We start from the raw sequence: 27,125 nt of genomic DNA on the forward strand, positions 1-27,125 counted from the left end.
TTAAAAATATTTTAAATAGTTAAAATTAGTAAATATTAAAAATTTAAATTATAAATCACAAATAGAAAATAGAAAAATGGGAAGTAAGGTAGTGCAAAAAAACTGAGAGGCAGGTCCAGATATTTGGAGGGTACGGCCCAGATCCGGGTCAGGATCCATTCAGCAGTCTTAGCACGGTTGGAAAGAAGCTGTTCCCAAATCTACCCATAAGTTAACTATAATAAAAGCAGCCCGTTCCAGATCTCTGGTTGCAGATCAAAGAAACCAAGCCAATGAAAAAAAAACAAAATAATTTGCTTTCATTTGGGCGAGATGAGGATAATGACACAATCAGCCGTTTTAACTACATGTCTAAAACAATTTGCTTCATACTATTTGCTTAAATCAGAATTTGGATCAAGATAGTAATTTCAGCTCTTTTGGTGTTGTCCTCTGGCATTCTTCTTTCAGGAGCCACTCCTCAAGGGTGGTGCTCAGAAACACCATAAGCATTGCAACTCTCTCCCTTTAGTTCTCCACCACTCAACTTCTCCTGGTCCTCTTTTAAACTGCTAGTTAAAATCTCACACTTTCCCCTGCACACTGATGCCAAACTTTGGACAGATTAATGGAAATCAGTTGACAGACTACCATAGTGTTAATTTTATTCCATTATCTGACTCTTTCCTTTCTGGATTTGGGGGCAGAAAATACTCTCAAACACTCACTTCCATCCATTTATCAAATTCCCAGCTGAAAAATTGAAACAGACTGCATGATAGGAGATGTCTAAACAGAGACACATGCCCATTGAGGAACATCTTTTAGGTCATGGGAAGCAAAGCTATAGCCACAATTCTCTAATCTGCCTTCCATTCCTATTGAATGTTCTCATCCCTTCAGTCCACTGAATTCATGTTGACAAAGTGGAGACGTTTTGCTTCATTAAATGAACTTCATAATGATTAAATGATACAATGAAAAAAAAGCTTTTCTAGGCTGCTTAAAATGATCTGAAGTGAGAAATCCTGAAATTTAAGATGCCAAGGATGAAACAAACAGGACAGTCAAGAGATGTTCATTGACATAAATCTGAGGTTTTAAATGCTTGCACGTTTTGTGATTGACAAATGCTGAGAGAGGTGAGAAGTTTCAAAAATATTATCCTTCGTAACAAGACCTAGAAATGGAAATGACTTACAGTTGTAGAGAAAAGAAGGAATGCACATTGAGGACGGTTCTGCTTCTTTACTTGCAGTGCCTACCCTCTTTGATACCAAGATGCAAGGATCTGGTCAGGTTTGAATTTTAGATTTAAAGAAATCTGACGCTGACGGAGGATGTTTTCGAAATTTCGAGACTTATGTGATTATCGCCATTTTCTGGGTGGGCGATATGTTAGTTTGTGTGTGAGGGAGGGGTGAGAGATTTGGGGTCTGATGTTCTTGTTGCTATTTTCCAGGTGGGAGATATGTTAGTATTTTGTGTGTGAGAGAGAGGGGGTTGGGGGTTTGATTTTGATGTTCTAGCTGCCATTTTCTGAGTGGGCGATCTGTAAATTTCTGTGCGAGAGAGGGGTTGGGTGTTTGTGGCTTGCAAGTTTCGTTTCTTTTCCTTTTTCTTGCTGGGGGGTGGTGATGTCTTTTCTTTCAATGACTTCCATGGTTTTTCTGTATTTCATGGCTATCTGGAGAAATCAAATCTCAGATTTGTATTCTGCGTACATACTTTAATAATAAAAAGAACACTTCAACCTTTGAACCTTGGAAACCTTCAGCTTAGAAGGCTGTGTGTACTGCTTGGATTTCCAGCATCTGCAGATTTTCACTTGTTTGAGCTTAGAAGGAGGTCATTTATCCATCACATCTAAAGCACCCAAAGGACTGTTTAATTTTATCCCATATACCTGTGTTTCCCCTGTTCTTCTGCAAACATTCCCCTTCACGTTCAATTTCTTTCCTAGCATTACCGTAGAATCAGATCCGACCACCATTTCAGCTGGTGCATCCCAGTCTTTTTAATCCTTGAGATGTAGATATTTCTCAATATGCATTTCTACCAATTTGATTAAATCTATGATTTTCTGATTACTGATCCATGCCAGAAGATGTTGTTTTCTCCTACGCTTCCTTGACAAAAATCATGGGCAATATTTAAATCTCCTTTTAAGCCTCTAGTTCGAGGAGAATAACCAACATGTTTTCTTATTTCTCTACATCCCTGGAAAAAGTCCTGGTAAACCTCCTCAGAACTCTTTACAGCCCTTTATTCCATTCTAAATTGCGGTGTCAGAGATGGACATAGCGTTCCAGCTCAGGCCTAACTCAAGATATGCAGGGTGTGACTTCCTTGCCTTTGTATACAATATCTGTACTTACAGAGCTAATAGGTGAACTTAAATATGATTATCATATATAATTGAAACCAGAGAGTAACAGCTAGGAAAGAAAGAAAAGACATAAGGCAAATCCAAGAATCATTAGTTGGTAGCAAGAGGAAATATGATGGATTGCGGAAGATGCATAATCAAAGGCCAAAATTTGGGTCTTGTTACCTCATTCATATGAGCCCATTGGCCTTCCATGTTCCTAAAAAAAAAGTATTGATGCAATCATGAGTGAGCAATTTCAAGTTCATGGGTGTCAGGATCTCTGAGGACCTAACCTGGTCCCAACATATCAATGCAGCTATAAAGAAGACAAGACAGCTATAAAGAAGACAAGACAGTGGCTATATTTCATGAGGAATTTGAGGAAATTTGGTTTTTCACCTAAAACACTCAAAAACTTCTACAGATGTACTGTGGATAGTATTCTGACGGGCTACATCACCACCCAGTATGGAGTGGGGGCAGGGTGGTTGCTCAGAATCATACGAAGCTGCAGGATCAAACGAAGTTGTAAAATTAGTCAGCTCCACCTTGGGTACTCACCTTCACTGTATCCAAGATATCTTCGAGGAGCGGTGCCTCAGAAAGGTGGTGTCCATTATTAAGGACCCCCATCTCCCAGGGCATGCCCTCTTCTCATTGTTACCATGAGGAAGGAGGTACAGAAGCCTGAAGGCATGTACTCCGTGATTCAAGAACCGCTTCTTCCCCTCTGTCATCCAATTTCTAAATGGACCTTGAATCTATGAACACTCCCTCACTTTTTTATTATTTGTTTTTGCAATATTTTAATTTAACTATTTAATATACATATATATACTTACTGTAATTGATTGATTTATTTATTTTCTATATTTCCACATATTGCATTGTACTGCTGCCGGTAAGTTAACGAATTTCATAACGTATGCAGATGATATTAAACCTGATTGTGACAGAGATTCTGATAAATTATTAATGTGAAAATGGGAATTAAGTATTGATAGAACTGTGCAGTGATAGCTTTATTTTGTGTCTATGGTGTAGTGAATTGTTACTGTTTGAAGGAAAATGTTGAAGGACCTTTACAGTATATTCCATCAGGGTTAAACTGATTTATGAGAGTTTGGGGCAGTGTAAAGGGAGTTCTGATCTGTAATTAATGCAAGCTGCACTAGTTCTAGGTTTCTTAGGGCAATATATAGTTATCTTAATATCCAGTATACTTTTCTGGATCTGCTATGAGAATGCTTGAGACAACAGCAGACTGAGATCTTTACATCTAAACTGTGCTCTACTTGCCCTTGGAACTTATAGAAAAGAAAAGTGAAAACTCCTGGGTTTCTGAGTGGGAGCAACCCTCACCTTGAAGAAGATATTTTTAACTTCATAGCTGGTCTATGAGAGGGACAGCAGGAGTTGCTGATTTACATTGTAAAACAGCCAGTGAGTAAAGGTGACCTCCGTTCATTGCCATCATCTTACGTGATACGAAGCAAGAAATAGATAAATCACAGAACCACCTGATCAGCCATAAGCATAACAGCAGATTCTTGACTATTTCAGGCCCACAAAGTTGCTCTACAATGCTGACATCAGCACATATAATACTGTAAATAAGCTGTGCAACTATCACATTAGATTCATCCAGGACTGAGCTGAAGGGCATCCCATCCTTTGCCTGAAGCGGATGGACTTTCCTTCATCCACACACTGTGTCTGCAGTGCACAGGATCTAGAAAACGCACTGCAGCAAAAGCCATTGCTTCTTTGTCTGCTCCTTCCAAACCTATGAGCTTCAAATCTAGAAGAACAAAGGTAGCAGCTCCTATCTCAAAATTCCCCTCCATAGTAACATAACATCCAAATTTGGTCTACTATCATCACCAATAAAGCAAAGTCCTGGAAAAGGAAATACCTTCACCATTCCGATTGGAAGATATTCCATTGCCACCTTGTCAAGGGTCACTGGGAATGGGTGATGACACCTCATCTTGCGAATGGTTTAATTAAAACTCATTCTGATGCTGATATACATTCAGTACCCATGGGCACCACAGCATGCACCCTTACACATGCATACATGTACTCTGTCACTCATACACACCCAAGAATAGGCATATAGAAAACATAGAAACATAGAAAATAGGTGCAGGAGTAGGCCATTCGGCCCTTCGAGCCTGCACCGCCATTTATTATGATCATGGCTGATCATCCAACTCAGAACCCCGCCCCAGCCTTCCCTCCATACTCCCTGACCCCCGTAGCCACAAGGGCCATATCTAACTCCCTCTTAAATATAGCCAAGGAACTGGCCTCAACAGTTTGCTGTGGCAGAGAATTCCACAGATTCACCACTCTCTGTGTGAAGAAGTTTTTCCTCATCTCGGTCCTAAAAGGCTTCCCCTCTATCCTCAAACTGTGACCCCTCATTCTGGACTTCCCCAACATCGGGAACAATCTTCCTGCATCTAGCCTGTCCAATCCCTTTAGGATCTTATACGTTTCAATCAGATCCCCCCTCAATCTTCTAAATTCCAACGAGTACAAGCCCAGTTCATTCAGTCTTTCTTCATATGAAAGTCCTGCCATCCCAGGAATCAATCTGGTGAACCTTCTTTGTACTCCCTCTATGGCAAAGATGTCTTTCCTCAGATTAGGGGACCAAAACTGCACACAATACTCCAGGTGTGGTCTCACCAAGGCCTTGTACAACTGCAGTAGTACCTCCCTGCTCCTGTACTCGAATCCTCTTGCTATAAATGCCAGCATACCATTCGCCTTTTTCACCGCCTGCTGTACCTGCATGCCCACTTTCAATGACTGGTGTATAATGACACCCAGGTCTCGTTGCACCTCCCCTTTTCCTAATCGGCCACCATTCAGATAATAATCAGTTTTCCTATTTTTGCCACCAAAGTCGATAACTTCACATTTATCCACATTAAATTGCATCTGCCATGAGTTTGCCCACTCACCCAACCTATCCAAGTCACCCTGCATCCTCTTAGCATCCTCCTCACTGCTAACACTGCCACCCAGCTTCGTGTCATCCGCAAACTTGGAGATGCTGCATTTAATTCCCTCATCCAAGTCATTTATATTGTAAACAACTGGGGTCCCAGCACTGAGCCTTGCGGTACCCCACTAGTCACCGCCTGCCATTCTGAAAAGGTCCCGTTTATTCCCACTCTTTGCTTCCTGTCTGCTAATCAATTCTCCACCCACACCAATACCTTACCCCCAATACCGTGTGCTTTAAGTTTGCACACTAATCTCCTGTGTGGGACCTTGTATATATGAATCTCAGACTTGTATAATGCATATATACTTCCATAATTATTTGATAATTATAATAAATTTACTGGGTCTAGAAGAGCTTCACAAGAATGATCTGAGGAATGAAAGGGTTAATGTATGATGTGTGCTCAGTGGCTCCAGGCCTGTGCTCACTAGAGCTTAGAAGAATGAGGCATCTCATTGAAACCTATCAAATATTGAAAAGACGAGATAGAGTGGATGTGGAGAAGATATTTCCAATATTGGGAGTGTCTAGAACCAGAGCGCACAGCCTCAGAATACAAAGATGTCCCTTTAAAACAGAGGTGAGAAGGAATTCCTTGTTTTAAATAAAATGTTATTAAGATGCTTTTGGGGGCAGATTTTACAATTAGTCAATACTTCCTCTATCTGTGCTAAACATTCCCTAATTCAATTTAAAGTTGTTCATAGAGCACATATGTCCAAAGATAAATTAGCTCGCTTTTATTCTCATATTAATCCTTTTTGTGATAGATGTCCGGGGCAGATAGCCTCTTTAACTCATATGTTTTGGTCTTGTCCTACTCTGGAAACTTTTTGGAGAGACATTTTTAATATTATCTCAAAGGTATTGAATATAGATATCTCTCCTCACCCTATTACTGCCATCTTTGGACTACCTAAAATTTCCAGTAATCTTTCTCCTTCAGCCCGTAGAATGATTGCATTTCTTACTTTAATGGCGAAAAGATGTACCTTACAACATTGGAAAGAGCTTAATGCTCCAACTACCTTTTTTTGGTTTTCTCAGACGATATTATGCTTGAATTTGGAGAAAATTAGAAGCAATCTTTATGATTCCTCACTTAAATTTGAACAGACCTGGAGATCTTTTATTCAATATTTTCATTTAATGTAATTTTTTTTCTTCTCTTTTTTGCTCCATATTTATATACCCTTCTTGGTTTTTTTTTTACTGTTTTTAATGGAGGTTGGGTTTGAGGACGTGATTTTAAGTTCTTTAACTCTACTTGGTTCCAAGTTAGCCCTTTGCTTTGCTTTGCTTTTAGTTTAGTTGCACGGTGGGTTTTTTTTGGGGGGTTCTTTTTTCTTTTTCTCTATTGATATATATATAAAAATTAGTATACTATTATGTTACCTTAGTATGTTATGTTTAAATTACATTGTTTGTTTGACTTTTTCTTTCTGTATTAATATCTCCTGTAATTTTATTATATTCTAACAGTGTATTAGTGCCTATATGGCTTACCTTTTTGTATACTTATTCAATAAAAAGATTTAAAAAGAAGAAAGAAAAGATGCTTCATCCTTTGGCCCTTAGAATTCTTCTCTTGTTCTTTCAAGGTTCTCGATATATCTTCTTCCCAGGACAATATTCAAATACTCATTTATTCATCACTTCTCTCTCCTTTATAGTCCCTTCCACCTTCCTCCTTTTCTTTACCCAGAAGGCAGTGAATCTGTGGAGTTCACAGATGACTGTGGAGACCAAGTCACTGGGTATATTTAAAGTGGAGATTGATAGGTTCTTGATTAATCAGGGTGTAAAAAGTTATGGGTAGAAGGCAGGAGAATGGGGTTGTGAGGGATAATAAATCAGCCATGATCAAATAGCAGAGCAGACACAATGGGCCAAATGGCCTAATTATGTTCCAAGGTCTTATGGTCTATGTGTTCCTACACATTGCACATACATGGATGTTTCAATGGTGGACACACTCATATATCCTCTGTAATTCATTTACACATGACCCATCCACACATGTGTGCAGACAGGCACAAGCACTGACATGTTTTTAATATCCAAACACAACCATTAATACATCAGGAAGTTTTGGCATGCCGCCATCATTAATGTTCCTGAAACCTCAGGATCCACCGTGCCCATGCACTGCTGTAACACCAGAGATGAAAACAGCTGGTTGAGTGGCCCTTGATGCTGTGTGGCCCCAGCTTCCCTCAGTCTCAACAGCTTTCATAAGCTACTGGGTCAAGGTATGGTCACTTGTGAGTAATTCAAAATATCTGAGGCCACTGAAACCAACTGCAATAGAAGCCTCGTAGCTGTTTAAGATCAGGTTGCTCAGAACATGTTTGAGAGTGGAGCCCAGACCATTTTATTCCTCATATTCTGATATTTTTTATGAGTGTGTATATATTATATGAGTGTTTGTGGCAGACTCCATATCAATTATCCAATAATCTATGATTCAATATACATGTCACTCAAGTCTCTTAATATTGTATCTTGCAATTCAACTTATTCACACCTTATTCAAGATCAAGGCTCAGATCAGCATTATGAACTTTGTCCATCAAAAGAGACAACCAACGTGGCTATTGGTTTGGGAAATTATGCCCTCTGAAAAACATTGAATTTTTTGGAAGAAGTGACCAAGTGGGTTGTTAAGAACAAGGTTGTAGGCATTGTCTATGCAAGTTGAGATCACATAATAGGATACAGGGTGAGATAGTTATTGAATACAAACTTGGCTTGGTGGATGGAGTCGGAAAGATTCTTTACCAGATTGGAGGCCTGTGACCTTCAGGGATACTGCAGGGACTGTTGCTGGGTCCCTTGTCATATATATTAATGATTTGGAAGAGAATATAGGTGGCATGTAAGTGGATTAGTAAATTTGTAGATTGACAGTGGGTGCACAGGTTACGACAGGATCTAGATCAACTGCGAAAGCGTAACTTAAGACAAGTGGAAAGTGAGGCATTTTGTGAAGTGAAACAAGGACAGACATACACTGTGAATGACAAGACTGTGAGGTGTATTATAGAACAGGGAGACCCTTAACATGCAACACAAGTAGACAAATTGGTGAAGAAGCTACACAGCATGTTTCAAACAGGAGAAAGTCTGCAGATGCTGGAAATCCAAAGCAACACACACAACATTCTGGTTGAACTCAGGCAGCAGCTATGGAAATTAATAGACAGCGACATTTCAGGCCAAGACAGCACGTTTGCCTTTACTGGTTACAGCACTGAGTACAAGGGCTGCAACGCCATATTACAGCCAGATACACTAGTTGAGCCACACCTGGAATGTTACGTGCACTGCAATTCTCTGTACTATAGTAAGGATGTGACAAAAACAGACAGAAAGCCAAAAAAGATTCACAAGGAAACTGCTGGTTCTGGAAGGAGAGACTAGATAGGCTTCAACCATTTTCGTTGGAGTGAAGAAAGCCGGGGGGCGGGGGGGGGGGACCTGACACAGATTTATAAAATCATGCAGGTCATAGATAAGGTGGATGTCACAAATTTTTTCTCTCAGGTTAGGGCTGTCTAAAGCTCGGGGGTATAGTTTTAAAGTGAGAGTGGAATGATTAAGGGCAATTTTCACACAGAGGGTGGAGGTTATGTATAACAAGCTGCCTGGAGAAGAGATAGATGTGGGTACAATTATAAAATTTTACAGACATTTGGGCAGGTTAATGGATAGGAAAGGTTTAGATCGAAATGAGCCAAATGCAGGCAAAGGGAACAAGCTCAGCGAAAACGCCTTGGTTGGTATTGCAAGGTTGGGCCAAAGGACCTGCTTTAAGATTCTATATCTCTGTAACTCCCTAACTGCACCAGTTTGGGTCAGATCAGAAGTAAAAGAGAAACATAAGGGGTGGTCAGAGATTCTAGTCGTGATAGACCAGAGGTAGGGGTGATGGAGGTACTGAATGCTAGTGTTGGAGTCATTGTGTACAAGTGACAAAGCTACTGAATTACAATAGACATGAAACCATCAGCACTGGAAGCTATAAAGACAGACTGAACATCATTAAACTGAAGTGAGAGAAGGTGATAAATACAGAAGATTGTGTAACATGGCTGCAGACAGGACACATCTATCAGCGAATGCAGCCTGAAAATGGCAGACATTGGCTCCTGGAAGTCATACTCTGCAATTAAAGTTTGTATCATCCCAGGAGGCTACATATTCATTGAGTAGCAATGGTACTAATTACACAAAATGTGCTAACACCACCAATGTATAGAACTAATAACACTGTGAATCATTGGACTGACTGACAGTATGAATGTAAACAGTGAATGACTGCTTTTTATACTTGCATGTACTGTATTTTATGCATAAAGTTTATATTTGAAAATAATTATTGCTATGTGAATGTGTATGCACATTTACGTATGGAATATGTGAATTACATCTTCATGTAAAAATGTATCTGGTTTACTCTGCTTTAATATCGGACCATGTATGTATAAATGTGTGTATTTTTTGTTTTTGCAGAGAAATTAATGCATTTGGGTATTTAGCTGAAGGGTTCATGCATTTGTATGGATATATGTTTGTATGTTTATTCCCATGTGTGTGTTTGTATGTGTGTTTATATTTCCATAGGTTTATTGTATGTCTGGATGTGTGTCCTTCCAAATGTATATTTGCCTGTCTAGATTGTGTCACTGCATGTTTCATACTATCACAGAGTCTGGAGCATTGTGTCTACATGCAAATCCTTGTCAGTTGTGGTTCCAAGCTCAGAATCTAAAGTGTTTCTCTCCAGTGACCATGACAGCATATATCTGACCTACATTGACAGTTGAGAGAGAGCACCAGAGGCAGTCATACATTCTGCTGCATTTTCATCTTGATAGCTCCTGGAGATACTTCTCATCCTTTATTCAAGGGCATTTCACAGTTCGGGAATTTCAGGCTTTTCCTTAAAAGAATGAGAATAACCCCACTAACCCAATTATGTCAATTAATTAGTTTAGATTTTCCTTCCTTCCTTTCTACTTCTTCCTGAATGTGCATAATTCATCACAATATACTCATTAAAATCTCAGAATCCCTGCACTATCAATCTTATTACCTCTCATGAGACTTTCTTTCATCCCAGTTTAATAACTTATTACATCCTAGTTTACTTTTAATATCTTTAGGGTTTATTACAGGAGTTGGCTGTTTTAGCATAGCTGTTAAAATGTTTGCATGTCTTATATTGAAGAACCGTTGGAAGGGAATTTCATCCGCCAAATATTTCCACTGGACCTTCTGACCATTGCTGCATGTGCTATTGAAGAACATTGTGTGGCCTAAATCCTTGGATAAGGATTCTGAGTCATTGAAAATCCCTATAAATACAAAGAGCATCAGACTGTTACAGATCAATACAGATTGGTAAGGGACTATCATCTGTATGTGCTAACAATTCTTAAATAAACTTTTGGGTCAGACTCATAAGATATACTTACATTCAAACATATAGAATGTCTTTTAAAGCAGATAGGTATATAATTTTAAATGACATGATGCCTCCATGTACGTGCACAATGGGCATGGAGGAAATAAGGACTGAGGGTATAACTATTGATTGCTGGGGGGAAAGCTCCATTCAATACAGGCTGGCCCTTCCACTGTATCCTGGATAATGGGCTACCTGATTGGCGGACCACAGTTTGTGCGGCTTCGGAGGTGTGTGTCAGACATGACTATAAGCAGCACTGCGGCCCCACAGGGGACCGTATTAGCTCCATCTCTGAGTGGAAGTTCGCCTCTACTTCCCAAGGTCCTTTGGGGTATGCAGACCTCTCCTTCACATATTCTACCAGTCAGTTGTTGCCAGTATAATCTTCTATGTGGTGGTGTGCAGAGGCAATGGCATCAACATGGGTGATGCCAACAGGCTCAATAAAGTAATTAGAAAGGCTGGCTCTGATATAGGAGTCAAACTGGACACACAGGAGGTCATGGTAGAGCAAAGGACCTGATGGAAAATCTTGGCAATTCTGGACGATGTTTCTCATCCTCTGCTTGCTACCTTGGCTGAACAGAGGAACAATTTTAGTAATAGACCAAGACAACTGAGCTGCTCCAAAGACCACTATATGAGGTCATTCTTACCCTAGGCCATTAGGCTCTATAATGAGTCAACTTATAGCCAGGGAAGGGATGACCTCCTCCTGTTAGATTGTTTGAGGTAACTCATTTTATTCTTTCTTACTTCTCTTCTAATATTTGTATGTTTGTTTATCTGTGCACTTTTAATGCTACTGTGACATGGTAATTTCCTTTGGGATCAATAAAGTTATCTATCTATCTTTCTAGAAAGATTGCCCTTCCAGCTGCTCTGAAAATCCGAGCTGATAAAAGTTCAGAGTGATGGAGTAGGAGTCCAGGATATGAGTAAATGTTGGATCATCTCAGAGAGAAAAAAAAAACTTCAAAATGGCTGTTGTGTGCAGTGATTAGAGGAAAAACACTTGCAAGAAATGAAAACTTCAATAAACGTGACTTTCTTCTCATAATCTACCTTCAGTTTCCTTAAGGAAGGATGAGCTGGCATTGGAGAGGGTCCAGAGGAGGTTCATGAGAATGATCCTGGGAATGAAATTGTTAACACGTGAGAAGCATTTGATGGCTCTGGACCTGTACTCACTGAAGTTTAGAAGGATGGTGGGGGGGAGGGGTGGTTTCATTGAAACCTATCTAATATTGAAAGGCCTAGACTGAGTGGATGTGGAGAGAGTGTTTCCTATAATGTGGGAGTGTAGGACCAGAAAGCACAGCCTCAGAATAGAAGGATGTCTTCTTAGAACAGAACTGAAAGAGGAATTTCTTTAGCCAGATGACAGTGAATCTGTAGAATTCATTGCCACAGATGGCTATGGAGACCAAGTCATTGGGTGTATTTAAAGCGGGGATTGATAGGTTATTGATTAGTCAGGGGGTCAAGAGTTACAGGGGGAAGGCAGAAGAATGGTGTTGAGAGGCATAGTAAATCAGCCATGATGGAATGGTGGACAGATTCAGTGGGGTTATTTTTGCTGGCTTGTAGTCTGCAAGAACTGTTCTAGTATATAAGAGATAAAGACTACAAGCAGTGCATCCAGCCATCTTTGTGATGAAATCTTAGTTTTTCGGCTTACTGTATTTCCTGGTTTGATTCTTTATCCTGTAATTTGAGTTAATATAATTTGAGTTAATTGAACAAGTTAAGATTTAATGCTTTAGTAGCTTCAGTATCTTGAAAAGTCCACATCCTAGATGTCAAGGTTCTTTTCTCACAATATAGGATATCATACACAAAGAATCAATGGCATGACTCATTGTCTGACCCTGATACTTGAATATTTCTCTGTCTCACAGCTGAACTGATTAAAATGGGACACATCTTCCTCTAGTATTGTTTATTTCTAACTAATAATATTAGTTGCACTTAAATATTTAGATATTAATATCTTACAGTTAAGAAGACCACACAGACTCTTAATCATAACCTCAGCTCTAATAATAACATTATTTCTTTGCATGTTATCTGTCACCAGTAAATTCCAATGGCCATTGTTCTACCTACTGACATTTATAAGCTCACCCTGTAATTGCTGAGATGTTTATACAATGTGAAAATAAACTATTACCACTACGAACATTACACATCATTCCTTGCATAAGCTGATGAGTCAAGAAGATAAGTGCAATTTCTGTGGACGACACTATCTGTCAGGGACTAAACAGGACCAGAAATAAAATCTCTCATGGTTCCTGTCATTGTCTGCAAGGAGTTTGTATGTCCTACCCATGATCATGTAGGTTTCCTCCCACATTCCAAAGATGCACAGGCTAGTAAGGCAATTGGTCACATGGCTGTAAGAGGGAGGCACAGCTTCATTGGGCCAAAGGGCCTGTTACCTTGCTGTATCCCCAATAATTTTTTTTAAATTGCCTGTTTCTAACTTGTTCAAAGTCCTGTTTACTCATTACTACTTGCACTGATGGATGGACTTATTCTGAAATAATTTTGTTTAGATTTGAATCTTTTCATGGTCAAATTCCTACTTCTTTAAGCTCTTCCAGCCCTACAATATATCAGTGACCTCTGCACACTTTAATTATTGGCCTCTTGTACACCTCTGATTTTCTTCACTTCCCATAGTAGCTCTGCCTTCAAATGCTTTGCCTCCAGAGCATGAAATTCCCACCTTTATCTTACCTACCTCATTATCTCTTTCTCCTACTTCACATCTTAAAACCTATATCTCCAATCGAAGTATTGGTTAGTCTCATCATTCAAGGTTTAAGGTGAAATCTTGTTAGATAAGTGTTTGTAAAGCATCTGGGATATTTGGGATGTTTTACCATGGTACAAACACAAGATGTGTGGTTGTTCTTTTGCGGCAAACTCATACTACTTTTCTCATTTGACCAAATTTTCATTTTGAATTTCTACTCTTTGGGGTTACGTGTTTTTTTTCCCAAACTATGTGAAATAGCAGAGAATTTTTGTTCCAAGTCAGGGGCTCTCAACCTCAGGTCCACGGACCCATTGCTTAATGGTAATGGTCTATGGCATAAAAAAGGTTGGGAACCCCTATTCCAAGGCCAATGTTTAATTACCTAAACGCATTATGAGATGGGTTTTTGGATTTTGATAGGAGCATGAAAGCATGACCAGCATCAGTAAAGGAGGTGTTGGTACAACCTAAACAACAAGGGTTAATATTAGTATGTTATATAAGCCAGCAAACACATTGATTTGAGCTGTAATTTCCATATCACTGTTATTATATATAAATCATCTGACGACTTTGATTCGATTCCAGTCTACAACTTACATACCAGAGTTTTTCATGCACAGCACTTGCTAGGAGACCAATCTGTTGGCCATGGCGAATTTGAAGTATGGAAGAAAATGCCAAATTTGAATGGGTCAAGGACAGTGGAAACAGACAGATCAACTGTCTTTGTTCCTGCCATGCACTTAGGGATGGAGGCTGCCATTTCCTGAAGACACTATGTTCTCCATTTTGTGAGATGAAGTTGTTTGGCTTTCTGTGTTTTTAAAATAGATACAGTAAGGCTTCACGTAATCTGTTGAACCGGAGATCATTTCCAAAGAAGGTAATTGTGAGGTGTTCTTTCATTAAATATAACATGCAGGTTTGTGAATGTTGGGGTTGATGCCTGTCTGGAGTGATTTCAGCTAGTTACTGAAGAGAACAAAGCCATTAATTAACAATTATCACTTGCTGGGAGAGGGCAATAAATTGATGCTGGCATGAAGCAGAGCCAATAAAAAAGTGTTAAAGGTCAGACGCATGATCTAAAGCCAATAAAACTGGAATGCAATATTTGAATAGGTAAGAAACAAATATTAAAGTGGGCACTTCAAGTGTGCTAACAGTGATAACTTTCTCAAAAGACCCACCATCGCGAGGAAAAACCCCCATGCCAGGGGCTGGGAGAAGAAAGGATCTATCATCTAGCCAATGGTGATCCCTTATTTTGGTGTTATAAATCAGAGAAGCGGTCTGAGTGAGTATTGGTACAGACGGAACAGTAGAAATTATGTTCTAAGTTATTGGCCTGGTGGCAACATAGTTACATTGTTGTTTGTGCAGAGACAATAAAGTGTGAGCTTCAATTATTTACAAGTTCCATAGTGAATTTCCTAACCTAGTTCTGTTGACAAACAATCAACAAATCTGTAACTCGCTTCCAGGTAATCTACTGTACATTCTATATATGGTATTGAATCTCTCAGAAACGCATTTCCAAATATCTTGTATCAATATACAATTCCATGCCCCATAATTCAGGGATTTTACTAGGAACATTAAGACCTAGACAATTCAATTAGTGCACTTCTCATGAATTAAACTCTTCAAATGGGTTGAATCATTTATTTTTTGGAAGAAGGTAGTGATCTAGGCATTGCTGTAGCCAGCATTTATTGTCCATCCCCATTGTTACTCAGAAAATGGAGAGTTGACCACATATTGCCACAGTCCATCTGGTGAAGCCACTTTTCCCAACACTATTGGGTTGGTGAGTTCCAAAACTGAGACCCACATCACTATCTGTAAAACCTTTTGATTCAGACCTCCAGTTCATTTCCAGGGTCCCTATATTTGCCCCTCAAATCTCTTAATTGCAATAGATTGCAATTTTTGTCTCAAACCCATTTATCTTTTATATGCAGAGCAAGTTACTAAGGTGAAGGTTTTAACTATATTTAAAAAAAACACAAGCATAGAATACACCGTCATACCAGAACATTAAAATTCATTTTTAAGCAGCGCTCCGTGATTGGTCACTTTCACCCCGAAATATGGAAAAGATGTCACGCATGCTCCCGGCTGCGATTGGTTGTTAGCGGGGGCAACATTTCTGATCGACAGGGAAATTAGCCAATAGGTTGATGGTTGGGCGGAGAGTAGGCAGCCTCCCGCCGGAGAGAAGACAATTTTGGGGGTGTGTTCCTTAAGACTAGTTGAATCTCCTTTGACAACAAATTGTAAGGCGTAGAACGGAATCAAAACGGCCTTAATTTTTTTTTCAGTAGCGATAATAAAATGACTTGATTTTTGGAACAAGATGCTCCAACACGTATCGATTGCACGGGAGTGCAAAACGCATCCGTGTCGCAACCCAACCTGGTCTATTTCCAGGAGCCGGATCAGAACTTCACTGGACACTGATGTACAAGTGCAAAACGACTGACTGTCGGCAGCGTCCACATATGCAGTCTCACCGGGAGTCGAGCCGGCCCCTTTTAATATCTGCACGCAGGTTGCGTGTGCAAGGAGACGGGACAAGTTGGGATGACATTCACTGATTATATTTATTCAAGGCTGCATCGCCTAAATGCAAAAAAAAATTCTTCGGCACCTTAGCCTTCCAGTCCAAGCGTCTAGGCGTATAGTATTTCATACCCCTAAGCTTCACTCAATCGAAGCAAAAGTCATTTTCTACCCTCCAGAGAAATGGCATCGATTCGTATCAAGCATTTAAGGAAATTAAAACGTGACGATTCAGTCACTCCACCCTCCCAATCCTCTCAGTGCTATTTCGAAAATCTTGGTTCATTCAAACACAGAGAGCATATGAAGCATTCTGATGGCCGGCGGAATCTCTCTGTGCAGAATCTAATAATTCACATGTTAATCTCGAAGTAATTTAGGGGAAAAATTAACTTTACCTCCAAATGTACCTCAGAGTTATCAAACATCCACTAACCTTACATCCACCGTCAGCTCCAGAGGACAACATAGATTGCAAACATTAATAATTCAAGCATCTGCTATTTATGTCAGTTGGGGGTTGAGCATCTTACCAAGGTTCCTACGCACATTGAAGGTGAAAACTGAAGAAATCCGCCTTCAATAAAACTGACAATTCCGCAACTTACCAGCAAATAATCAGCCCAAATATACCATACACGATCGGGAGCCGAGGGTTGGAACTCGAACAGAAATCTACTGAAAGGATGGGAAAGAGGCGGAGGATCCCGGTGTTAAGATTAAAAAAAACCCCAAACAAGTACTGACTCCAAATCAAAATCCAGGGTGGAAACGTCCTCACGCATTGACGCCAGCAGCGTGTGCATTCTGCATCATCTCCTAACCTAAGAATAGCCTGCCATATGAATGGAGAAAAAAATGAAAGTTTATCTCAAGGGAGGTACAGGTTTGAGAATATTGTGGGCTGCCATAGTTAAATAACCTTTAAATTTACTCACGTCACTGATTGTTAAACGCTGATGGGATACAGTGTGTTCAGATCACAGGGGGAAAAAATCTCTGTGCAAACTGAGAAATAGCTGGTGACGCAGAAAGAGTCAATGGGAGAGATATCAGGTTCGGTCCTGAGCCTGGGACTGGTCCAGGTGAGGGCTGGGATTAGTTGGATGAAGAAAAGCTACCGGGGTGGTGGGAGGGATGGAATCGGATACAAGAAGGTGGGAGAGGGGCTGCCAGGCTGCCCAATGAAGGATAGAGAGATAGGTGAGGGAATGTGAGCTGTATTTAGGTAGATAGACGCATTGTTGAAGGAGGTAAGGATGAGGGTGGTCTCCCTAGATTCACGTAGGGAACAATGGATAGCTGAGTTGGCCAAGTCTAGGTGGGCAAGTAAAGATTAGTATTGGAATTGGTTTGTAACAAAATACAGTGAAAAGTTTATCTTGCATACTGTTTACACAAGTCAAATCATTACACAGCGCTTTGAACTAGAATAAAGTAAAATAATAGCAATGCAGAATAATGTGTAAAAGTTACCAAAATTCAGCGCAGATTAGCAATAAAGTGCAAAAACATGACGATGTAGGTTGTGAGGCAAGGAGTCCATCTTTGAAGATTTCCATTCAAGCGCCTGATTACAATAGGATGGAAGTTATCCTTCAGCCTGGTAGTATGTGCTTTCAGCCTTTTGTGTAATCATTGTGCACTTTTCCATCCCTCCTCTATATATCCTAATCAATGCTCATGTTGACAAAACTGGCTGATAATGGGGTATGAACCCTATTGGTGTGCAATACTTCTGCTGTGGTATCAACAAGCAGTGAAGAGCAACATTTTCGCCATGGTCATTATGCTTAGTCCAAGTGTCAGCTGCTCTGTCCCTGAAAGGGCAATATTCAGAATCAGAATCAGATTTGATATCATCAGCATATGTCATGAAGTTTATTAACTTTAAGGCAGCAGTACAATGAAATACATGATAAATATAGTAAAAAAGTGAGTGAGTTACATTAAGTATATATATATATGTCTATTAAATAGTTAAGTTAAAATACTAGTGCGAAATAACAAATCAAAAAAGTAGTGAGGTAGTGTTCATGGGTTCACTGTCCATTTAGAAATTGGATAGCAGAGGGATAGAAGCTGTTCCTGAATCGCTGAGCGTGTAACTTCAGGCTTCTGTACCTTCTTCTTGACAGTAACAGTGTGAAGAGGGTATGTCCTGGGTGGTGGGGGTCCTTAATGTTGGACGGCACCTTCCTGAGGCACCATTCATTGAAGATGTCTTGGATACTATGGAGCTTGGTACCAGTGATGGAGCTAACCAATTTTACAAGTTTCTACAACTTATTTTGATCTTGTACAGTAAGACCGCCCCCCGCCCCCCATAACAGACGGTGATGCAGCTAGTCAGAATACTTTCCATGGTAGATTTGTAGAAGTTTTTGAGTGTCTTAGTTGACAAATCAAGTCTCCTCAAACTGCTAATGAAATAAAACTGCTGTCTTGCCTTCTTTATAGATGCATCAATATTTTGCATCCAGGTTAGGTCCTCAGAGATATTAACAAATTGCTCACTCTCTCAACCACTAATCCCTCTGTGATGATTGGTTTGTGTTTCCTCATCTCACCCTTCCTGAAGTCCAAAGTCAGCTCTTTGGTCTTGCTGACGTTGAGTGCAAGGTTGTTGCTGCAGTACTTATCTAACTGGTATGTCTCACTCCTGTACGTTCTTTCATCACTATCTGAAATTCTGCCAACAATGGTTGTTTCATCAGTAAGTTTATAGATGCTGTTTAAACTACGTCCAGCCACATACTCATGGGTGTAGAGAGAATAGAGCAGTGGGCTAAGCACACATCCCTGTGGTGAACCAGTGTTAGTTGTCAGTGAAGTGGAGATGTTATATTCCAAACTAAAGTTGGTAGTTTGAGTGTGGTCTGGGAGGGTGCTTTCATGGAAAATCTGGAATTGCCTGATATGAGGATGCTAAATTCATTCGAGAGATAACTAGATGGAATTATCATAATCAGGACAGTTAGACAAATGGAAAAGTAAGATCCACTGTTTTTCTCCAAATGTAAATCTGTATGATTGGCTTTAACTTCATCCTATCTATAAGAAGTACAGAACCCTTAAAAAAATTCATTTTACTGCACTGCCATTAAGTTACAGTGCACAAAGCAGTTTCTTAACTGACATCACAGACTTTGGAAATCAGCTAGGAATTCTCAGCTCTCAAAGGACTAATGATCTCTGGAAAAAAGAAGGAATGTCAAACAGAAGATCAGAAGAAGGATCATGACTGGTTGGGAAATGAGCAGAGATGGTTGTGTTTATAGATGCTATGACACTCCCAGTTTTTGGCAGATTATCAAAGACTGATAGTCACTTTCTCATTAACATTATATTTTGCCTTTAATGTGACCATTTATGGAAGTAACTACATCCACGGCCATTACCTCCTATACTCCCTTAACTGTGCATCCAAAGGAAATGGTAAAAAAATATATAAATATGTGAAAAACGATGGACAGTGAAAGACTCTCTCATATAGCTATTAATCATGGTACCTTCTCTATTATACAGTACATCTTCAACACATTCAGCTCAAATCTGTGTGAACTACCAGAAAACACATAGGTAAATCTAAGAGAAAATCCCCAAACAGTTTTATCTTTCAAAAGAATTTTTCAACCTTTTATTCAATTAAATTGCAATGCTAATTTCAACGTTCAACTGTTCTATCTAAAGCACCTGAAATGCTGCAGAGGAATTGGCAAAAGAATGGGATGAATAGATCCATTTGTCATTTTTGTATCATTCTGGAGTGAAATTTGATGGACCCCCTAAATCCAGGTCAGACTCATCATTAGTGTTCAAATTGTACTGAATATGCCAACATCCAGCCAGTCATAGACCTACAACCATTAAACTTATTACACATACATTGCACATAGTCTCATGACCACGCACTCACACACAATAAAGTGGGCATGCATACACACACACGCAAACAAGCTAATACACAGACAGACCAAAGATCAAAGACCATATTCATTTACCAATACACAATGCAAATGCACAAGCAAAATCATACCGATCCCATTATATATTATGCACATGGTCACCTACTGTACAATTAAACACCCATATCCCGATGCCCTCACACACGTCCTCACATGAATACCTGCCGTCGGGCGTACACATCATAAACCCCATAAGCACATACTTCCACATACACAAGCACAATTGCACACTCACACCCGAATTTAAATAACCATACACATATCCATACATACTCAGATACAAAAGCTTACATTTCACTTCCTCACATGCATAGTAAGAATTTATTGAACGAAGACGTTGCCTGCATTTATATCTATAAACATGCGGCAGAGATGAGCATGGAACTAGACCACTCTTCCAATGCTGATGGTTCATAGAAACATAGAAACATAGAAAATAGGTGCCCTTCGAGCCTGCACCGCCATTTATTATGATCATGGCCGATCATCCAACTCAGAACCCCGCCCCAGCCTTCCCTCCATACCCCCTGACCCCTGTAGCCACAAGGGCCATATCTAACTCCTTCTTAAATATAGCCAATGAACTGGCCTCAACAGTTTCCTGTGGCAGAGAATTCCACAGATTCACCACTCTCTGTGTGAAGAAGTTTTTCCTAATCTCGGTCCTAAAAGGCTACCCCTCTATCCTCAAACTGTGGCCCCATGTTCTGGACTTCCCCAAAATCGGGAACAATCTTCCTGCATCTAGCCTGTCCAATCCCTTTAGGATCTTATACGTTTCAATCAGATCCCCCCTCAATCTTCTAAATTCCAATGAGTACAAGCCCAGTTCATCCAGTCTTTCTTCATATGAAAGTCCTGCCATCCCAGGAATCAATCTGGTGAACCTTCTTTGTACTCCCTCTATGGCAAAGATGTCTTTCCTCAGATTAGGGGACCAAAACTGCACACAATACTCCAGGTGTGGTCTCACCAAGGCCTTGTACAACTGCAGTAGTACCTCCCTGCTCCTGTACTCGAATCCTCTTGCTATAAATGCCAGCATACCATTTGCCTTTTTCACCGCCTGCTGTACCTGCATGCCCACTTTCAATGACTGGTGTATAATGACACCCAGGTCTCGTTGCACCTCCCCTTTTCCTAATCGGCCACCATTCAGGTAATAATCTGTTTTCCTATTTTTGCCACCAAAGAGGATAACTTCACATTTATCCACATTAAATTGCATCTGCCATGAATTTGCCCACTCACCCAACCTATCCAAGTCACCCTGCATCCTCTTAGCATCCTCCTCACTGCTAACACTGCCACCCAGCTTTGTGTCATCCGCAAACTTGGAGATGCTGCATTTAATTCCCTCATCCAAGTCATTAATATATATTGTAAACAACTGGGGTCCCAGCACTGAGCCTTGCAGTACCCCACTAGTCACCGCCTGCCATTCTGAAAAGGTCCCGTTTATTCCCACTCTTTGCTTCCTGTCTGCTAACCAATTCTCCACCCACACCAATACCTTACCCCCAATACCGTGTGCTTTAAGTTTGCACACTAATCTCCTGTGTGGGACCTTGTCAAAAGCCTTTTGAAAATCCAAATATACCACATCCACTGGTTCTCCCCTATCCACTCTACTAGTTACATCCTCAAAAAATTCTATGAGATTCGTCAGACATGATTTTCCTTTCACAAATCCATGCTGACTTTGTCCGATCATTTCACCGCTTTCCAAATGTGCTGTTATCACATCCTTGATAACTGACTCCAGCAGTTTCCCCACCACTAACGTTAGGCTAACCGGTCTATAATTCCCTGGTTTCTCTCTCCCTCCTTTTTTAAAAAGTGGGGTTACATTAGCCACCCTCCAATCCTCAGGAACTAGTCCAGAATCTAACGAGTTTTGAAAAATTATCACTAATGCATCCACTATTTCTTGGGCTACTTCCTTAAGCTCTCTAGGATGCAGACCATCTGGCCCTGGGGATTTATCTGCCTTCAATCCCTTCAATTTACCTAACACCACTTCCCTACTAACATGTATTTCGCTCAGTTCCTCCATTTCACTGGACCCTCTGTCCCTTACTATTTCTGGAAGATTATTTATGTCCTCCTTAGTAAAGACAGAACCAAAGTAATTATTCAATTGGTCTGCCATGTCCTTCCTCCCCATAATCAATTCACCTGTTTCTGTCTGCAGGGGACCTCCATTTGTCTTTACCAGTCTTTTCCTTTTTACATATCTATAAAAGCTTTTACAGTCCGTTTTTATGTTCCCTGCCAGTTTTCTCTCATAATCTTTTTTCCCTTTCCTAATTAAGCCCTTTGTCCTCTTCTGCTGAACTCTGAATTTCTCCCAGTCCTCAGGTGAGCCACTTTCTCTGGCTAATTTGTATGCTTCTTCTTTGGAATTGATACTATCCCTAATTTCTCTTGTCAGCTACGGGTGCACTACCTTCCTTGATTTATTCTTTTGCCAAACTGGGATGAACAATTGTTGTAGTTCATCCATGCAACCTTTAAATGCTTCCCATTGCATATCCACCGTCAATCCTTTAAGTGTCATTTGCCAGTCTATCTTAGCTAATTCACGTCTCATACCTTCAAAGTTACCCCTCTTTAAGTTCAGAACCTTTGTTTCTGAATTAACTATGTCACTCTCCATCTTAATGAAGAATTCCACCATATTATGGTCACTCTTACCCAAGGGGCCTCTCACGACAAGATCGCTAATTACCCCTTCCTCATTGCTCAAAACCCAGTCCAGAATAGCCTGGTCTCTAGTTGGTTCCTCGACATGTTGGTTCAAAAAACCATCCCGCATACATTCCAAGAAATTCTCTTCCTCAGCACCTTTACCAATTTGGTTCACCCAGTCTACATGTAGATTGAAGTCACCCATTATAACTGCTGTTCCTTTATTGCACACATTTCTAATTTCCTGTTTAATACCATCTCCGACCTCACTACTACTGTTAGGTGGCCTGTACACAACTCCCACCAGCGTCATCTGCCCCTTAGTGTTATGCAGCTCTACCCATATCGATTCCACATCTTCCCGGCTTATGTCCTTCCTTTCTATTGCGTTAATCTCTTCTTTAACCAGCAACGCCACCCCACCTCCCCTTCCTTCATGTCTATCCCTTCTGAATATTGAATATCCCTGAGCTCCCATCCCTGAGCTCCCATCCCTGGTCACCCTGGAGCCATGTCTCTGTGATCCCAACTATATCATAATCATTTATAACATTTTTGAAATTTTCGTTATTTTTTTCCTCCAACGGTGTTCTGAGAGGCGGGACTGCGCAGGCGTGTGATGTCGGGCTGTGCAGCGCGGCAGATTTAAAAGGAAAAGAGCCTCATAGAGCGGGCAGCGTAGTTTGTGGGCTGCGGAGTGAGCCGGGAGCAGAGTGAAGACCTAAGGGCCTCGGCTCACCGGGCTTAGGCGGAAGCAGGCGAGGCGAGGAAGGTATGACATTCATTTTCTGTTGTTATCTGAGGAGAGGGGCATTATGAGTGTGAGGGCAGTTTGCTGTTCTCGGTGTCGGATGTGGGAGGCCCTGGAGTCTCCAAGCCTCCCGGACGTCTACATCTGCGCCAAGTGCATCGAGATGCAGCTCCTAAGGGACCGCGTTACGGAACTGGAGCTGCAGCTCGATGACCTTCGTCTGGTCAGGGAGAGTGAGGAGGTGATAGAGAGGAGTGGAAGGCAGGTGGTCACGCCGGGGCCACGGGAGGCAGACAAGTGGGTCACGGTTAGGAGGGGGAAGGGGAAAAATCAGGTGATGGGGAGTACCCCGGTGGCTGTGCCTCTTAACAGCAGGTACTCCTGTTTGAGTACTGTTGGGGGGGACAGCTTACCCGGGGGAAGCGACAGTGGCCGTGCCTCCGGCACAGAGTCTGGCCCTGTAGCTCAGAAGGGTAGGGCAAGGAAGAGGAGGGCAGTTGTGATAGGGGACTCGATAGTAAGGGGGTCAGATAGGCGATTCTGTGGACGCAGTCCAGAGACCCGGATGGTAGTTTGCCTCCCTGGTGCCAGGGACCGGGATATTTCTGATCGTGTCCAAGATATCCTGAAGTGGGAGGGTGAGGAGCCAGAGGTCGTGGTACATATAGGTACCAATGACATAGGTAGGAAAAGGGATGAGGTCCTGAAAGGAGAATATAGGGAGCTAGGAAGGGAGTTGAGAAAAAGGACCGCAAAGGTAGTAATCTCGGGATTACTGCCTGTGCCACGCAACAGTGAGAGTAGGAATGCGATGAGGTGGAGGATAAATGCGTGGCTGAGGGATTGGAGCAGGGGGCAGGGATTCAAGTTTTTGGATCATTGGGACCTCTTTTGGCGCAGGCGTGACCTGTACAAAAAGGACGGGTTACACTTGAATCCTAGGGGGACCATTTGTAATTTTTGTCACTGTGCAACAGTAGCATGGCAATTAGCATGACATTGTTACCACTTGGGGCATTGGAGTTCAAAGTACAACTCTGGTGTCCTCTGTAAGAAGTTTGTTCATCCTTCCCCTAAGCATGTGAGTTCCCTCTGGATGTTCCAATTTCCACCCACAGTCCAAGGTCATACTGGTTAGTAGGTTAATTGGTTATTGTAAATTGTACTGTGATTAGGCTAGAGTTAATTAGGTGGGTTGATGCGCAGTAGAGCTTGTTGGGCCAGAAGAGCCTGCTCCGTGCTATATCGCGATATAAATAAATAAACAACAGGCTAGATTTTGCTTTTTGCTAATTAATAACCAACCTAGCGCGACTGACAAACAGATTATCTCATAATAACCAGTTATAAATAACTAGGCACATGGTTGAGAAAGCCAGTAATTATCTGGAGTGATTTGTCCCCCATTACAAAGTTCCTCTGGCTCTTACTTTCAGTACATCCCAATATCTGGGCTGCTTTGGCAATCATAATAATGCAATTACAGTGTTTTGTAAACCCTGATATTGTAATACTTACATCCATTGCAAACAACATGCGGGTCACAATTAAAAGAAGAATTGAATTTATCGCGGGTCTTGTTACTTTCTTCAAACAATGTTATAGCTTCTGCTTGATTGGAATGATGAATATGTCAGGAATCAATTATTCCAATTGTAATTGAATCTTATTATGAAGTTTAGTTTCAAACACAGTGTAGTCTGGTTAATTGGGCCATCAGTTAATCAGAGCAGGCACTTATTTGGGCAAACTATCAACGAACAAAAAGTAATAAAGAATATCGCTGGGATTATTTCATTTATTTGGGACATTATGCTGCTTGGGACAGGAGACAGTTTATAACTAGCATCAGACACATGAAATTGCGTGGTCGTTAGACACTACTCTCTGATTAGAATGAATTTTATGCAGCGTAATTTGTATGTGCTTGTGTTCAAAAAGTAGTAATTTTTGTCACTATAGTTGATGAGCAGTAAGATTATTCAAAACCGTTTTGCTCACTGCAGTTTCAAACATTCAGGCTTGGATATGTCAGAAATAGCCAGGAGTGAAAATGAAACAATTTTACTACTTCAATAAGCTAGGAGCTACAAAGAATCTGAAGGTATTGACAATCATCTTGAATGTTACAATGAAAATGAAGATTTGGAGGATGCAATCATCAAAAGCATTTTTTAAAGGCAGTCCATTATCTGCACTGATTTTGTTCATTTGCAGTCAATCAAACAAATGCAACAGTGTTTGTTGAATTCTTCCATTGATAACTATTCGGAACTAACACTGTAGTAGTATTTGTTACTTAGTTAAATGACAGTTTGTCTGACTGATATCTTTTTAACTATTTCCATGAAATAGTTAAGTTAGGGCAGCCACTTAATTGGGCCAGAATGTACTGTTCCTGATATGTCCCAATTAACCAGAATCCACCGTATTTTCTTTCTATAAAAATAATTTGATGCCAGCTGTAAAGAAAGCTCATCAGTTAGAACTGCTGATTCTGTCTCCACAGATTCTGCCTGATCTGCAGCGCCTTTCCAGTATTATCTACTTTTCTTTCGATTTTCAATGTCTGCAGTATTTTGCTTTTATCCATCTTATTGTCTCCTTCTGACATCATTCAACAGTCAATATCTGCTCACAGTTCATGGCTTTTCTCTAAACTTGCTCCAATGACACATTTGAATCATCTCCCCTCCTGAAGCCTCTTGAGATGAGAAACCTCCTGGAAGCTGTCCATATTTTCTTGATAACCCCTTAATACATGTACTACAGTTCCAGTAGAACCAGAAAAGTGCAATTCAGGTTTTATTATTTTCTAAATTTTTCCAGGATTTTTTCATGATTCAGGATTCCATTTTTTAATTGAAAACTACAATTCCATGCAGAATCCCATCATGCATAAAATAGTTGTTCTATAATCTGCTGAACTTATGTCCTTGGGTGCGATGAAGTACTTTGTATTTCCCCATTAATGAGGTGCAGTAAGTCATTAGAAACACTTTACTAGTCAAAATGATATAATTAATTATATTGGGGCAGTTATAGAACTATCAATAGTTATAGGCTAGTTATGCTATTGTCAGCATTTATTAACATTATTATCAACAAAATTCAGCCACTTGTAGCATTATGCACATTTTTGTAAAGATAAGCTTTATTTGTCACGTACATCAAAACATCAAAACATAAACTGAAATGTGTCACTTGTGGCTAATCAAATCAGTGAGGATTGTGCTAGGGGCACCCTACAAGTGTTGTCATGCTTCTGGTGCCAATATAGTATAACCACAGCTTCCTAACCCTAACCCTAACTGTACATCCTTGGAATGTGAGAGGATACTAGAACACTCAGAGGAAACCCACACAGTCAGAGGGAGAATGTACAAACTCCTTACAGATGCGGTGGGAATTGAACCCTGTGCAGTGACCGATGGTGCTATAAAGTGCTTGCACTAACCACTATGCTACTGTGCCTATTTATTATGATAATTCAAAGGTTCTGTTAATTGTTGATCATTTATCATCATGAAACAAC

The 27,125-nt window shown here is 40.5% G+C and overlaps 1 protein-coding gene across 1 annotated transcript in view; it reads right to left on the reverse strand.

The window, feature by feature from the left end:
- Positions 1 to 16,927, reverse strand: part of slc6a17 (solute carrier family 6 member 17) — a 66,155-nt gene extending 49,228 nt beyond the window's left edge. The window contains exon 1 of the mRNA XM_063065475.1: positions 16,789 to 16,927. The gene's annotated coding sequence lies outside the window, so the exon portion shown is untranslated. The remainder of the gene's footprint in view (positions 1 to 16,788) is intronic.
- Positions 16,928 to 27,125: the final 10,198 nt, after the last annotated feature.

This window comes from Mobula hypostoma, chromosome 13 (assembly GCF_963921235.1).
Source record: "Mobula hypostoma chromosome 13, sMobHyp1.1, whole genome shotgun sequence".
Taxonomy (NCBI): Eukaryota; Metazoa; Chordata; class Chondrichthyes; order Myliobatiformes; family Myliobatidae; genus Mobula; species Mobula hypostoma.